General features: G+C 49.8%; 1 pseudogene; it reads left to right on the top strand.

Annotated features, from left to right (window-relative positions):
• The window catches only part of LOC146799896 (glucose-6-phosphatase catalytic subunit 1-like), a 176,196-nt pseudogene that overhangs the window by 24,402 nt on the left and 134,739 nt on the right, over positions 1-17,055 (top strand).

Genomic DNA, 17,055 nt, shown 5'->3' with positions numbered 1-17,055 from the left:
ACTGGACTGATCACCACTGCATCCACTTCACCTTCCGGAAACCCACCACGCACCACCGCACCCAACAGATGCCGTGCCGCTGCTGGAGCAAAGTCACCGAAGACCAGCTTTCCACCACCCTCACCCGGAGCTGGTCTCAGACCGCCTTATCTACAGACCCCCGAACCACGAGCACAGTTCAGCGACTCCATCACCGACCTCGTCAGCACACACGCCCTCGCCTCCACAGACTACATCCTCCTAGGGGACCTGAACTTCCACCTCGAGAACAACAACGACACCAACTCCTCCACCCTGATCGACAACCTCGCCAACCTCGGACTCAGACAACTCGTCACTACACCCACCCACTCCGCCGGCCCCACGCTTGACCCCATCTTCTCCGCAAGCTCCCACATCTCCTTCAACCACACCACTGAGCTCCACTGGACTGATCACCACTGCATCCACTTCCCCTTCCGGAAACCCACCACGCACCACCGCACCCAACAGATGCCGTGCCACTGCTGGAGCATATGGCCATGTCTGAACTGGGGTGGCAGAGTGGGCTAAAGAACGGTGATGGATCAAACCCAGATCTGTTGACTGGGTGTGAGTGTTTGATTGGTTCTGATGCTCCGTCCATCACCACCCCCTTTTGTACCGCTTTGCTCGCCATAAGTTGGCAGGGTATGCTCAGACGTTGAGTCCCTTGCTCACTTTGCCACTGGATTCAAGCAAGCCTGGCTGAAGACGGCTGAAATGCCAGAAACCGGTCCTAGGAAGCTTGTTTCCGGTCCAGGGAAGGCATGGCTTGGCAGTTCGGGCTGGACTGTTCCCAGGAGGCACAGGGTCAGACTGATTTGCATATGGCCATGTCTGAACTGGGGTGGCAGAGTGGGCTAAAGAACGGTGATGGATCAAACCCAGATCTGTTGACTGGGTGTGAGTGTTTGATTGGTTCTGATGCTCCGTCCATCACCACCCCCTTTTGTACCGCTTTGCTCGCCATAAGTTGGCAGGGTATGCTCAGACGTTGAGTCCCTTGCTCACTTTGCCACTGGATTCAAGCAAGCCTGGCTGAAGACGGCTGAAATGCCAGAAACCGGTCCTAGGAAGCTTGTTTCCGGTCCAGGGAAGGCATGGCTTGGCAGTTCGGGCTGGACTGTTCCCATGAGGCACAGGGTCAGACTGATTTGCATATGGCCATGTCTGAACTGGGGTGGCAGAGTGGGCTAAAGAACGGTGATGGATCAAACCCAGATCTGTTGACTGGGTGTGAGTGTTTGATTGGTTCTGATGCTCCGTCCATCACCACCCCCTTTTGTACCGCTTTGCTCGCCATAAGTTGGCAGGGTATGCTCAGACGTTGAGTCCCTTGCTCACTTTGCCACTGGATTCAAGCAAGCCTGGCTGAAGACGGCTGAAATGCCAGAAACCGGTCCTAGGAAGCTTGTTTCCGGTCCAGGGAAGGCATGGCTTGGCAGTTCGGGCTGGACTGTTCCCATGAGGCACAGGGTCAGACTGATTTGCATATGGCCATGTCTGAACTGGGGTGGCAGAGTGGGCTAAAGAACGGTGATGGAACAAACCCAGATCTGTTGACTGGGTGTGAGTGTTTGATTGGTTCTGATGCTCCGTCCATCACCACCCCCTTTTGTACCGCTTTGCTCGCCATAAGTTGGCAGGGTATGCTCAGACGTTGAGTCCCTTGCTCACTTTGCCACTGGATTCAAGCAAGCCTGGCTGAAGACGGCTGAAATGCCAGAAACCGGTCCTAGGAAGCTTGTTTCCGGTCCAGGGAAGGCATGGCTTGGCAGTTCGGGCTGGACTGTTCCCATGAGGCACAGGGTCAGACTGATTTGCATATGGCCATGTCTGAACTGGGGTGGCAGAGTGGGCTAAAGAACGGTGATGGATCAAACCCAGATCTGTTGACTGGGTGTGAGTGTTTGATTGGTTCTGATGCTCCGTCCATCACCACCCCCTTTTGTACCGCTTTGCTCGCCATAAGTTGGCAGGGTATGCTCAGACGTTGAGTCCCTTGCTCACTTTGCCACTGGATTCAAGCAAGCCTGGCTGAAGACGGCTGAAATGCCAGAAACCGGTCCTAGGAAGCTTGTTTCCGGTCCAGGGAAGGCATGGCTTGGCAGTTCGGGCTGGACTGTTTCCATGAGGCACAGGGTCAGACTGATTTGCATATGGCCATGTCTGAACTGGGGTGGCAGAGTGGGCTAAAGAACGGTGATGGATCAAACCCAGATCTGTTGACTGGGTGTGAGTGTTTGATTGGTTCTGATGCTCCGTCCATCACCACCCCCTTTTGTACTGCGCTGCTGGAGCAAAGTCACCGAAGACCAGCTTTCCACCACCCTCACCCGGAGCCCACCCGCAGATCCAACCGACCCCGAAACCGCTGTTCGCAACCTCAGATAGTGGATCAACGACTGCGCCAACACCCTCGCCCCGCTCAAGAAGCCCTCCAACACCCACACCAGCAAGAAAGCCAGCTGGTTCACCGAAGACCTCCAGGCCTCCAAGCAAACCTGCCGAAAACTCGAAAAAAACTGGATCCGTGAACGAACACCAGATAGCTACACAGCCCACAAGAACGCCACCCGCAGACACCACCACCTCATCAGATCCGCCAAAAGGACCTCCTTCGAAGACCGCCTAGACAACAACGCACACAACAGCAAAGAGCTCTTCAACATCGTGAAGGAACTCTCCAACCCTAGCTCCAACATCAAGGACATCCCACCTTCGCAAGACCTGTGCGACTCGCTGGCCACCTTCTTCCATCGCAAGATCGCAGACATCCATGACAGCTTCAACGCCGTCACCACCGAGGCAACCACTGAGACCCCCGCTCCCACGACCACCACCCGCACCAACCGCCTGATCGCCTGTACCAACATTAACGACGACGACACCATCAAGATCATGAACACCGTCCACTCCAGATCCCCGGAAGACCCCTGCCCACACCACATCTTCAACAAAGCCAGCAGCACCATCGCACCCCATCTCCGGAAAACCATCAACATCTCCTTCGAGACAGCGACCTTCCTGGAGAGCTGGAAGCATGCAGAGATCAACGCCTTACTCAAGAAACCCAAGGCGGACCCCAAGAACCTCAAGAACTTCCGACCCATCTCCCTGCTCCCGTTCCCGGCGAAGATCATCGAAAAGGTCGTCAACAAACAACTGACCAGTTTCCTCGAGGAGAACAGCATCCTGGACCCGTCCCAGTTCGGGTTCTGCAGCAACCACAGCACCGAAACTGCCCTCATCGCTGCCACCGATGACATCAGGACCCTGCTAGACAACGGAGAAACTGCGGCCCTCATCCTCCTGGACCTGTCAGCCGCCTTCGACACGGTCTGCCACCGCACACTACGAACACGCCTCTACGACGCCGGAATCCAAGAGAAGTCCCTGGACTGGACCTCCTCCTTCCTCTCTGGCAGAACACAGAGCATCCCCCTCCCCCCCTTCCGCTCCGAAGCCACCGGGATCATCTGCGGCGTACCCCTAGGCTTATCCCTCAGCCCAACGTTGTTTAACGTCTACATGGCACCACTCGCCCACATCACACGACGGCACGACCTCAACATCATCTCCTACGCCGACGACACCCAGCTGATCCTCTCCCTCACCAAGGACCACCACACCGCCAAAACCAACCTCCACGAAGGAATGAAGGCCGTCGCCGACTGGACGAGGAACAGCCGACTGAAGCTAAACTCGGACAAGACGGAGGTCCTCATCCTCGGATCCACCCCCTCGGTCTGGGATGACTCCTGGTGGCCGACTGCGGTAGGAACACCCCCAACTCCCACCGACCACGCACACAACCTAGGGGTCATCCTCGACTCTACCCTCTCCATGACGAAGCAGGTCAACCCCTTCTCCTCCTCCTGCTTCAACACCCTCCGCATGCTTCGCAGGATCTTCAAGTAGATCCCCACCGAAGGGATTCTATTAGTACTCACTAAAACTGTGATTGCAAACGGGGCCGAGTTCTGGCTAATTTTGAGGTAAGAGTCGTTGATATCCTCTGCTTCTCGTTCTGAAATGGGTCGGTGAGCTCGGCTGGGACGATGTGCCTGATTCCTCATAGGATTGGTGGCCATGGGGTGCCAAATGGGGCCATAGAACAGGCAGTATGGGGGGAAGGTGTGTAGTTACCCGCAGTGTGTGAGCAAGGAGGATTAATCCGGTTGGGGAGGCTTTGTTGTAGGTGTAGGATATCTGCCGCTAGGGAGTCTATTTTCTGCTCAGTAGCTGGGAAAGTGTGCTGAAAGGGCATGTTGTCTTCGTCAGGAGCAGTGTATGACTAGCGTCTGTGGAAGGAGAGCATACTAGACTGTGGAATTGAGCATCATGGGGCTTAGGAAAGATAGATTGGATAGATTGGACGTGAGGAGTCAGGTCTATGTTGCTTCAGGTCAAAAGGTTAGGAGGAGGTGTTGTGGGTCTTGGGTCCAAGGGAGGGGAGTGAGCAATGGTAAGGAGGAAGTCCGTGTCCAGGGGATTGGCAGTGTGATTTGAAGTGGGGGTGGTTAGGGCATGTGGCGGTGCATCGGGGGGGGAGTGAGCAGTGGCTAGAGGGAGGTCAGTGTCCGAGGGATTAACGGTGGCGTTGGGTATGGAGATAATTTGGGCAGGCGGAGTAGGGACAGTAGTGGAGTTGAGGATAATTTGGTAGGGTTGGGTCTCCTGAGGTCGAGGGGGGGTGCCTGTAGTGGGTTCAGTCAAGGAAATAATGTCGTTTGAGTCCGATTCGGCTAGCTCAGGATCAGCCTTGCGGTGTTTATTAACTGTGCGTTTGCTGGACCTGGTGATGTAGGTTGAGGCCATTGTGGAGGTTGTTTGACGGCGGAGTGTGATGATAGGGGTAGTGAGATTATAGTTAGTGATGGTGGATGTCCATGAGTTGTAGCGTGGGTCGTCCTGGGAGGGAGATTGGGTCGGTTCCGGTTTTTTTGTCGGGGTGGGGGGGATTGGGTTTGATGGTATTGGTGAGTTAGAGAGGAGAGTAATGTTGGGAAGTGCCGATCAAAAATGGTGAGGTGCGGGTCAGTGGCCTGTATGAGAATGTTTCCTGTTCTGAAGATAGAAATTGTGAGTTCCCCTTTAACCCCTTCTGTGCCCATGACGAGCTGGACTCGTCATGGGCCGCGGTTGCGCTGTGCCCATGACGAGTCCAGCTCGTCATGAACCCCGCCCGCTAATGCAACGCCCGGCACAGGACGGGGAAAGGGCGTGGCACTGAAGGGGTTAAAGAGGTGACTGTTGTGGAGTTTATTTCGCCATAGGGAATATTAACTGATTTGGTGACTTGAAAGTGAAGAAGGAAGGTGGTTTTCCACTTCGTTGGGCGATTTGTGTAAAAGATGAAGTTAGTTTTCGTGTTGCCGTTAGTAGCGGTGTGGTAGTTGTCTACTAGAAGTGCTTCCGGGTGCTGTTTTAAGGTACTGTTCTTTTTGGTTCTTTCTAGCATTACTGGACAGATTTTCTGGGTACTCTCTGGACCATGAGTTGGGTCCGTAACGCACAAGTTTACAGTTCTGTGTGGGGTTTGGCGGGTGCATATTTAATGGCTGAGAGTTTAGGCTCTATGTGAATCTATGGTAGGAGAGGCTGGTTGCGCATTTGCATCTTGTTGCTGTGAATGGTTGGACTAAATAATGAGGGAAGTGCCAATTTTTTGGATCAATCCAAGATGGTTGCTGTCTTCTTTGTCCATAGGTTGTCTCCTTTTTCTAATTCCATGGAGAGATATAAAAGGTCAATTCATGTAGGATTGTGTAGAGAGGCGGATGGTAGTATGTGTGGCCTGCAAGCAGCAGAAACTACTGTGGAGATGAGGCAGAGCAGCCCAGCGCTAGAAAAACAGTACCCAGGGATCTCGACCGAAGTGGTGTCTGGTGTAGTCTTATTTCACTTTCCTTGAGTTGGGGAGGGTTGAGTAGTCCTTTCTCCCTTTTTTAGATGTGCGAGTCAGCCATCTTAGGAGGGGAGCTGGTGTTCTTTAAAGAACAAGCTTAAAAATGGTGGCCATGTACCGTCATTTGGAGCAAGTTGTCTCAGCTGATTCAGCCTAGTGGGTGAAACTGTTTGGGCATAGTCAAGGTGCAACTCAATCCGTAAATGTAATTACAACAAGGGTTCTCTGGCTGTAACAGGTAGCGAGTTAATGAGTGGATTGAACTCGGTATCGTCACTTACCAGAACTCCATTAATTCACAGTGACGCCGCAGGGTGCCATTTTATTCGTGGAGGCAGGCGGAAATAATTGGTCAAATAGATACCAGCCGCGGTGCGTCCATTGGGGCGTAGGGGCGTAGGGGCGTAGCCCCACCAGCCCTGCTGCTTGGACCCGCGTTAAATAATTAAAATATGTTTTAAACTTTTACCATTTGCCAAATTACCATTTACTGCGCATATTATTCCGGCGGCGCCGGGCAGCACCCGACTTTATCGGGAGTGTGCAGGGGGGCGGGCTGGCTGGTGTGGTGATTGATTTCAAGCCGGATGATTGACAGGTCTAAAAAACGTTTTTTTTTCCCCGCATGTATGCTTCGGGCAGCAACTTGCCCGAGCATGCTCACCCAGGCCGGCCTCATTAGCTAGTAGGGGGGGGGGTGCAGGACCTGCTGACGGCAGCGCTGGCAGCAAAAGGGCGACAGGGCGAGCAGTCACTGTGCCCTCCAAGCCAATCCTGGCGCTGCATGCAGCGCCACTGCGCCAGGATTGGCCGGTCACCGCGCAGCATGAGCAGGGGCAATCCTGATTGGATGCCGAGCTTGACGTAAGGTAAGCGTGCTGCTTGGATCCGGTAACGGTCGGGTTCACTTCGTGCGCGTCGCCTGAGCCTCGTGGTCGTGACTCGTGGACTGGACGGTGGCTGAGGACACACAGGTAGGATCGGTTGGGGAAACATGGGGAAATGCTGGGCCGGCTGATAAGCTTCGGAGTTTTGTGCTTGTTTCTGGAGACACGTCATTGAATCTGTGTGTTTCCAGGTACAGTGTTGGGATTTGGGAAGTATGTCCGCAAAACGTTAAAAGTTGGCCATCACTATTAAATCTATCTGAAGGAAAAGACTAAAGTACCCCGCTTTTCTTATTACGTCGGACGTCCGTCCGTAATCTCTCTGAATCTCCTCACTTTGGGTACTGCGAGACACCAAATTAAATGGTTCTTCTACCTGGCCTGCTCCACTTACGGGAGAAGTAGGAAAGTAATTTGGGGAGGCACCTCACGGACGCAGAATGGGGAAGGGTCCTGGAATCCTCGAAGAAACTATCGCTGAACACACACATATGTACAATTTAATTAAGTGCACATGACTTACTTAACACCGGACAGGATCTATGTTATTTTTGGGGGGGGGGGGAGCCGAGGCACTGCCCAAGACGCAATCAAGAAGACGCAGACTTCCTACATATGACCTGGGAGTGTAGGGTCATGCAAATATTTTGGCATACTGCTCTCCCCATGCTTAACACTACATTGGGACGAACGCTTGCTTGCACTGCAGAAGTCTGCTTGCTGGGACTTTGCCTTAGGCCGCCAAAAAGGAAAGCGGGAAACAGGTTCATGGACCTGGCGCTACCACTGGCTAGGAGACATATAGCAATTGAGTGAAAGCACATATGGGGCCACGAGTGACTGTATGGTGGAGGGAGGTGACGACTTGGGCCGGGGCGGAGGAAACAGTGATGCGCAGGGAGAAGTCGAGGGGGCTGCGCTTGCACCCAATAGCGGACCAGTGGCGAGACATACTGCATGCCTGGGAAAACCCAAGCTCTCCAAGCGATACGGATGGAGGCAGTGACCCCCCCCCCACTCAGTCAGCCTGACGAGAAAGACCGAGATGACTCCGCTCATGCGGATTAGTCCCGGCCCGTAAGAATGACTGTGGGACAGAAACCCCTGTGGGACAGACCCCCCTCTCCTTGTGGGGGGGGGGGGGAGGGAGACAGTAGAGTGGCTGATTGCGTAATAACTAATTGTGGTATGATTGGACACCTCCGGGATCCGGGGCCTCCCCCACTTCTCTACCCCCTCCTCCCCCTGGTGGGCACTGACTGAGATTTAGGACTTTATACGGATAGAGGGTGCCACGCTGGGCATAGACGGGTAGTTGGTATCCCAGTTTTTATTAACCCCCTGTTCACTGAAACCTTGCACATGCAAGACCTGGAGATGGCATGGACACCATATACCCAGCCACAACTACTCTGAATGTTACGATAATGTAGATTCATGCAGGGCTACGTGGGCATGGGAACAGGCAACATAGAGTGAAGACATATAATGCCAAATTGGGGTGTGTTAACGATTTACTGTTTTCTAATGAGGGATGAGAGCGGGGTAGGGGAGTCGTGCTAGTTTCGTAGCAGTGCAGTCGCTTGCACCGAGAAGGGCTGTTTAACCGAGGCTCATTTCTTCAACACAATGTTTTCTTCTACTGCAATTTTGATCTGGCTTTCATCTAGTAAAACATGTGAACACAAGCAGGCACAATTGCTTTGGTATTGGTAATGTTGATGGAGGTAATGGTAGTGTAACACTGCTAATGGTGATGGTAGTATTGGTGGTAGTAATAGCAGTGGTGCTAATGTGTTGTAGTAATAGTAGCGGTAGGGGTAATGATGGTGCTCTTGTTAGTGACAATGAGCTGGTGGTGTGGTAGTCGAAATGGTTGTGGTAATGGTGGTAGTGGTAATGGAAGATTGCTCTATATAATTTGTTTTAGTGTGCAGTGTACGAATGTTTCATTTGTTTGATTTGTTTACTGGTGGAAATGGTGGTTGTAGTTGTAATAGTAATGAAAATGGTGATGCGGCGGTAATGGGGGTGATGGTAATATGAGAACGCGCTAACCTTGCAATCAGATCCAACGGGTGCTTTCACACTTATCTGAATCCGTTACCAACCCCAATCATGTACTGGCTATACATTGGCTATACGATGACAATATGATAATGTTGGTCAAATGTAGACCTGTGGAAATGAGAATTAGAAAAGAGAGACAAACAGACACATTGGATATCGTCACTTTGCCTGGTTGCACCACTGGGCATTGTCTGCACCAGCCGCGGTCCGAAATTCGGGCATATTTAAAAACATGCAAGGGTGTTTCACAGCTTCCAACGTTACAGATGGCGGCAATGTGTGACAGTTTCACAATTTCAGTGTGATTAATTAATTATGAGTGACATTTCTACGGCTAAGAGTGGCACTTTCTCGTGAGCAGAATCAATGAACTCTAGTCCCCTGCCAGTATTAGAAAAATCACCCAGAGCCATTGCACAGTCCCGATGTCATCCGACACTCAGCCTAGCCACCCTCTGCCACAGATCGCCCAGTGATTAGTAAGGCTTCGTTCCACTGCCCACTTACCAACTGACTATGCTGGTAAATACTGCAGGAGAGCTCATTTAATCTGATTCAAATGAAATCTGTGAATTTCCCAGTGCGTTGCGAGCCTGCCTTTATTGTTTTGTGAATTGTAATGGGTATTGTAATGGTACATGCAGCCATAGAAAGCGAATACCAAACATGTCCTTGGTGGCCGGGCCTGAGCAGGGGCCAGTTTACCTTGAGGTGAGAGGTCATTCATTGACACGCCCATTGGAAACTCTCTGCAGTCCAAGCTAGAGGTGCAGGCCTGGGGCAACCATTTACGACAGAGAACTTTCATCCACCAGGACTGACAAGTCCCCAGGCGGACTTAGTCATCGAAAACCTCTGTGCGATCTTGTGGCCAGACCTGTGTGGCAGCCTCGGAGGCTGGACACTGTCTCGGCAGGTCCGAGCTGGAGCTGGGGAGAAGTGCACGTGACTGACTGAGTGCTGGAATGTTGAATCTTGTTGCTATAGGGAGGGGAGGGACCATTACACTCAGTAGGTGCTGCTGCCCAAGCTCTTTAAGGGGTTATTGGGGTGTCCTCATTTTTTTTATATCTCCCTTCTCATATCCGGTACTCACACCACTCGCATCAGTCGTGTCACGCATACCACTGGCATATCTTACACCACAGCTCCCACACAGCTCTCATCAGTCACAACAACAGCACCGATCACTCCAGTATCATTAGTCTCATAAGTTATATCACTCAAATTACACACATAGTTCACAACGCTCACTTATTTCACATCACTCACAGTACTCACAGCATTCACACCCCTCACATGCATCAATGACATCATCACATCCCGCACTCCATTGACATCGCTCACGGTGCTCATATCAGTCACGGATGGCACATCCCAGACATCAGGCTCACTGTCCACATCACTCACTGCTGTCAGAACACACATCACTCACTTCAACTGCACTACGTTAGATGTCCCAGACTCTACACCCTTCTGTGTTGGAGCCTCCCTGGATCTGCATTCTCTTTCAGTGTCCAATTGCCTGCTTTGTTACTGATTCTGGTGGAACACTTCTGATGTATGGGAAAAAGTGGTGTAAAAAACAAGACACCAATCAAAATGTGCCTATTTCCCATTGACACTGAGAACACAGCTTTTCAGAAGCACAAAGACTAGGGTTGCCCTGTCTGTTTCCTATGTGTGTTTGTTTGCTCTACTAACTAGATTGGGTCTCTCCCCATTATCCCTAGCCACTTTTCTAGAGTAGTGATGAGGTCACAGAACAGACCGTCCTGCAGAGTTATGACACCCGCTGCAAAGGTTAAATATTTGGTACCTAGGGGTCAGACTCAGACTTGCCTCTTCAGGGACCTTACAATGAGAATGATGTCTGGACCTCAGAGGATGCAGGTTTTTGCACTCAATTCATTCCTTCTAATCTGGTAACTGTTTCTAGGGCAGTGATGGGACCTCTTTCCCTGGCAGTCACTTTCTCCTTATTTTCAAAGCCTCCAATAGATTCATCTGATGTCTAGGAAAAAATTGGAGCGTTATGTTTTTTCCCCACAGTCTGTTTCATTACCCTACTGTTTCAAAAATAAATTGTTATCTTTTCATTTTCAGCACCTGACAACCTGAAATATTACCGCATTTTGGGGCAATTTTCCAGCAAACAACAAGAGGACCCCAACCTCCTTTGCTGCTCTCTCACCCGACCCCGGCTACAACCCAGCAAACACCAGTGTTAAAGGTAAGGCAACTGATGCTATATATTTTTTTACATCGTAGTTAGAGCATGTATGTCATGTGGTCACTCTCAAGGCCCTCAAGCAGTGTCTTTCAGTGCCTCCAGCAACCACTATGGCACAGAGAGGCAGGAGGCAGTACGGCTCTATTTTTAGCAGTCATTTGAGATGTATTAGGATAATGCACAAGATATATGTATAATGTATTTATACTGAAATTTGATATTATTGCACTGCACCTTATACGTTGTACTTTGATTATTGACAGGTTTCTTTAATATATATATATATATATATTGGTAAGGCCAGCAACACCCGACACCCCATCATGAATACAGTACAAGAGCTGATTACAAAGTCATTCCAGTCACGGCCACTTGAACAAAAACTGAAGTTAAAAGAATTGGGACCTCATCAGCCTGAAATAAACCTACAGCAAACTACCCAGGACAGAGGAAAAATGTCAAAACGTACATTCTCAAATGCCTGGTACACAAAAACTGATTGGCTTACAGGGTGCCCTATAAGAAATTCTCTGTTCTGCTTCCCCTGCTTGCTGTTTGGCAGTGACTTTTCTTGGACACGGCAAGGAATGGTCGACCTGAAGCACATCGCTGAAAAAATAAAGAAGCATGCGCTCACAAGAAATCATCTGGAAAACCTGACAAGACTGGGAATGTTGGGGGAAGACGCACCAATTGAGCAGCAGATAAATGATGCGTATCGCAAATCCATTCAAAAACACAATGAAGCTGTTGATAAGAACAGACAAAATCTATCCAAGATCATTGATTGCATTCGTTTCTGTGGTGCTTTCGAACTGGCATTGCAAGGCCATGACGAATCGGAAACTTCCTCAAAACCCGGGATCTTCCGAGGCCTAGTGGATTTAATGTCAACCATAGACCAGGATTTGGAAAGACATTTAGCACATGCTACAGTCTTTAAGGGCACCTCTAATACAATACAAAATGAACTCCTTGACTGTATGCTCGAAATTATAAGAAGCCATATTGTGCAAGAGTTGCGAAACACAGACTTTGTGGCTATTCAGGCTGATGACACCACTGATGTGTCCACTCAAACGCAGTCCGTGTTAGTGTTTCGGTACCTTGACAGTGACAGAAACATTGTGGAAAGATTTTATGGCTTCACGCATTTAAGTGACTCTAGTGCAGCAACCATCACTGAAGCAATACTGTGTCAACTGGACTTAATTTTCCCGGACCTGCCTCAAAAACAAAAACTTATCGCACAAAGCTATGACGGTGCATCCGTAATGAGTGGGAGCCTTAGTGGAGTTCAGAAGAGAATTCGAGATGTGTACCCTAATGCTCATTTTGTGCACTGTTACGCCCACCAACTCAATCTTATTATGCAACAGGCGGTATCAAAGATCAGAGAGACACGAGTTTTCTTTCAGGATATCGGAGGCATAGCAGCATTCTTCACACGTTCCCCCAAAAGAACAGAAGCACTTCATGAGATTGTGGACAAAAGCGTACCAAGGGGTTCCTCAACTCGTTGGAACTTTCACATTCGTACAGTCAACTTAATCTTTGAACAGAGGGAGGGCCTTGAGAAATGTTTTGTCGCCATAGCATCCAGAGCAGACTTTGATCACACAAGTCAGAATGAAGCCCATGGCTTTATTAGAACACTACAAGACAAAGAGTTTCAGTTCTTACTGTTTTTATTTCATGACATAATGATTCCTGTTGATGTGTTATACGATCAGTTGCAAAGAAAAGACCTAGATACTGTCTCTGTGAAAGCCAATACATCTGCATTTGTACAACAGATTATGAAAGTGAGAGATGGGGTTGAAGATTTAGAGAGCAAACTGCCGGAGCATTCTGTTTTTGCAAACCGCAGACAAAACATCACCTCTCTGGTTCGAATTGGAAAGGAGATATGTGGCATTGTAATTGTGCAGGCGAAAGAACGTTTTTCGTTCACAAAACATTTGGTGAGTGCGACGTTATTGCAAAGTAAAGAGTTTGCACAATATGATGAATCCCTCCCTGAGCGTGCTCTGAATCAGGCTGTGGAAGCATATCCTATGCTCAAAAAAGAGCAGCTGAGAACTGAGTTAACTGTACTCTACGGAGTGCCTGTGTACCGGAAGGCCACAAGCGCCTTGACTTTGCTGAGTTTAATTCATAAACTGCATATGGAAAACTCACTTACAGAGACAGTGACTTTACTAAAAATTGTGATTACGACTCCAATGACAACAGTAGAAGCTGAACGATGTTTTTCAGCCTTAAAGCGCATAAAGACATTCCTCAGGAACACCATGCTAGAGGAAAGACTAAATGCTTTGGCGATGCTATCTGTAGAGAGCAAGCTAGTCCAAAAGATACTGGACTTCAACATGAAAGTAATTGACAAGTTTGCTACACTGAAAGACAGACGTGCGGATTTCATCTACAAAAAGTGAATGCTGCTACTTGTTTGAATACAAAAAATTCTGATTGAGGTAAGAAATGCATTGTTATCTCTGTTTTTAAAAGTTTTGTAGTGTTTGTTCTATTTGGAGACTACACAGATTTGCTCACCTTTGTTCACTGGCCGGACCTGTCTCCCGCAGGGTGAACGATTCGTTGCTTGTGTTGCCTATCAAACCTTTCCCCTTGGCAAATTGCGAAAACCTTTATACCATTGATATTTGGGGTACTTGCGTGGACCTATGTGAAGTGTGTGTACAAAGTTCAGCTCAACCAGAATCACGGTAACAGCGCATTGCGCTGCCTCTTTTATATTCAGTATATTGTAAGACTGTTTTTCTTCCCCCGCCTTTCCTTGTTTTGTTTCCCTGTTTTCCCCTTCCTTGCCATTCGTTACTCTAGAGTCTAATATTCAGTATGTTGTAAGACTGTTTTTCTTCCCCCGCCTTTCCTTGTTTTGTTTCCCTCTTTTCCCCTTGCTTGCCATTCGTTACTCTAGAGTCTAATATTCAGTATGTTGTAAGACTGTTTTTCTTCCCCCGCCTTTCCTTGTTTTGTTTCCCTGTTTTCCCCTTGCGTGCCATTCGTTACTCTAGAGTCTAATAGAGTCGGAAGGCCGTAGGGGAAGACTGTGGACTTTTCTTCAAGTTCCTGACGCTCCTGCGGAACGAGCCTGGCAACCATTACACTGCTGTGCAACTTCTTCTACTCTTAGAGCTGAGATTTCCATGAGTCTTATAGTCTGAATTCAGCACCTGAGCATAATAGGACAGAATGTATGAAGCTCTGTGGTATTACTGAATAAGCAGCTACCTATGTTATGCCATCTATTAATGTAATAACTGCACTTTCACAATTGCTTTATTAACCTTCCTGCTTTCTCAAATTTGCTTGAAAATGCACGATTTTTCTTCTTTTTTTTCAAAATTTTCTTGGGGGGGGTAACCCCGCCAAACCCCCCTTTTGGGGTTCGGGCTCGCTCGCTGCGCTCGCTCGCTACGGTGCTGTATGCTAATTCGTTTGCGCCCCACCACTTTAAAATCTCACCCACCGCCCCTCCTCAATACATCCGTGGGGTCAGAGGAGCAGGCACTCAATACATCCGTGTGGTCAGAGGAGCGGCCACTCAATACATCCGTGGGGTCAGAGGAGCGGGCACTCAATACATCCGTGGGGTCAGAGGAACGGGCACTTGAATCACCCGTGCGGTGGACTGAGGACCTGGCACGAGGGCGGTTCGCCCCCGTCGAGCCATCACCACCGGTCCGGAGCAACACTCAAACACTCTCCGTCGGCCCCAGGTTCCTCCAGCGGGATCTCAGGGGCAATTAGCATTCAGCTCCCCAGTACGGCAAAGCAATGTCGCAGGGGCAGATCATACTGTCAGGCCAGCAGCCGATTGAGGGTCTCGGCCGCTCCACTGGCACACCCCTGAGTCAATGCCCGTGGAATTTCAAGGCACTTTACACAGAACTATTGGGCGTCCCCCCACAGCTGTTTGTTGCGGTCAGTTTTCTCTTTCTTTTGTCTATATTAGTCAGTGAGTTGGGTTACTGGTGCTTCTGAGGTAGAAGTATAGGGTGGGGGTTGGAATGGGTGGGGGGTTTTGTTGTTTCATTTGTTATTCCATGTTTATGATTGTTGATGGCACTGAGTGAAAATACTCGAGTAAGAACACAGCCTATTAAAGGCACAACTGCAGTTAGAAGTTAAATTCTCTCGTCAGTTCAAAGTAATGACCTGGAATGTCAATTCAGCTAGAGGAGAACCCTCTCCCAGGAGCTAGACGCCCTTTCCTCTGGAGCTAGAGACGCTCTAGGCACTATCACATGGAATGTGCAGGGCTATAGGGGGTGTCTTTAATGCGCCATACTTTCCTTCTGCTGTCAATCACCAAGGCACCCACGGATGATTTGGGCCACTACATTGTCAGAGGGAACCCTGAAAAGAGATCCCTGGATGCCATGTATCGTTCATACTCCTCCCTCGGTGGTTTCCGGCATACTTCCGGCACTTCTGATGCGGTTACAGATGCACGCCGGGACTCTGGAGGTGAAGGGGGATCTCAAAGCATTGGTGGATCGAACCATGACATAAACTGAGGCGCCGCGACTACCAGATCTCAAGTATTGATGGAATGGGTGATGTCCATGGGTCTGGTCGTTGCCTGGCACCCACGCGAACGAGGTTTCTCTAACTACTCTGCATTACTTGTCTGTTTCCCCAAGAGGCACCGGCCATACTGCAGGTGCCCAGATTCTCCCACAAAGCTATCGAAATCTGCGTCTGTGCTGCCTCCAGGGACCCCGGGGGAATTTGGTGCATGGAGACTTCAGGACAGTTCTTCTCCGAGAAGTAATCAGTGAATATTACGATCTCAACAGTTCGACCTCCCCAGTGATCCTGTGGGAGGTGTTTAAGGCGACAGTAAGTGGTGAGACCCTCTCAATGGTCTGAGATAGAGAGCGAGACAGAGAGCGGGAAATCACAGAGGTGTAGGAGGGGGGCCTCCTTCTCGTAGGCACACCTGCCTCTGGGCAGGCATGTGTACACCTGGCACCTTTGGAGGGGCTGCGTGCATCCATTCAACATAAACTAATGGACACGGTCAGATACGAGATAGGCGTATGAGCATGACAACAAAGCCGTCAGGCTCCTCCACTGACTGGCACCACAGGAGGAAGTCCCGTGAGATTTCAGAAGCCTTTGCAGGTTAACACAGAGCGCTTTATAGTGAGTGGACCAGCTCCGTCCCATAGTGAATGAGCGACCACTCTGCCCCCTGGTGGATGCTGACCAGGAAATGCTGGACGCACCTTTGACACCGGCGGCGGTGACTGCCTCGCCCTCCAGGAAAGCACCAGGTGCAAACAGATTCCCCATCACGTTTTTGAAATGCTTCTCTGATGCTGACGCCTCGGCTGCTTCTCTGATGCTGTGGGCAGCTCCGGTCCCCCCCAGACGACCTTCGCTGTGCATTCATCTCTGCCATTCTAGAAACGAACAAACCTCTGCCGGAACTTTCTTCCTCTTCACCTAGTTCACTTCTCAAAGTGGAGGTAACATTACCAGCTAAGCTGCGGGTCACTATTTGACGGCAATCATTGGGCTGTTGGTTCATGTGGATGCGTAATGCCTCACAGGGGTACAAGATAATGCCTGCACAGGCTCCACGTGGCACTGGCCCAGATCAATGCCCAAAGGCCTCCTCTGCATAATACTGCTGGATGACAAAAAACCTTTCAATACCATATATTGGACCTGTTTTTTTCAGGTTATACGAAAAATTGACATACGCCCTCAATTTGTAGCGCTCCTGTCAGCCTCCTACAATGCCCCTAGTGCCTGGGTAAGGGTTAATGGAGTACTCTTCTCTCAGTTTTCTACAGTGCTTAATTTGAGCCAGTGCTCAGCACCGGCACCGGTGCTTACATCACCAGTTAAGGATACACTTATTTAGAGTCTACATGATTTTCCCCAGACTCACA

Source organism: Triturus cristatus, chromosome 8 (assembly GCF_964204655.1).
Source record: "Triturus cristatus chromosome 8, aTriCri1.1, whole genome shotgun sequence".
Lineage (NCBI taxonomy): Eukaryota > Metazoa > Chordata > Amphibia > Caudata > Salamandridae > Triturus > Triturus cristatus.
Note: the sequence above shows the minus strand (reverse complement) of the source record. Positions and strands in the feature narration are given on the sequence as shown.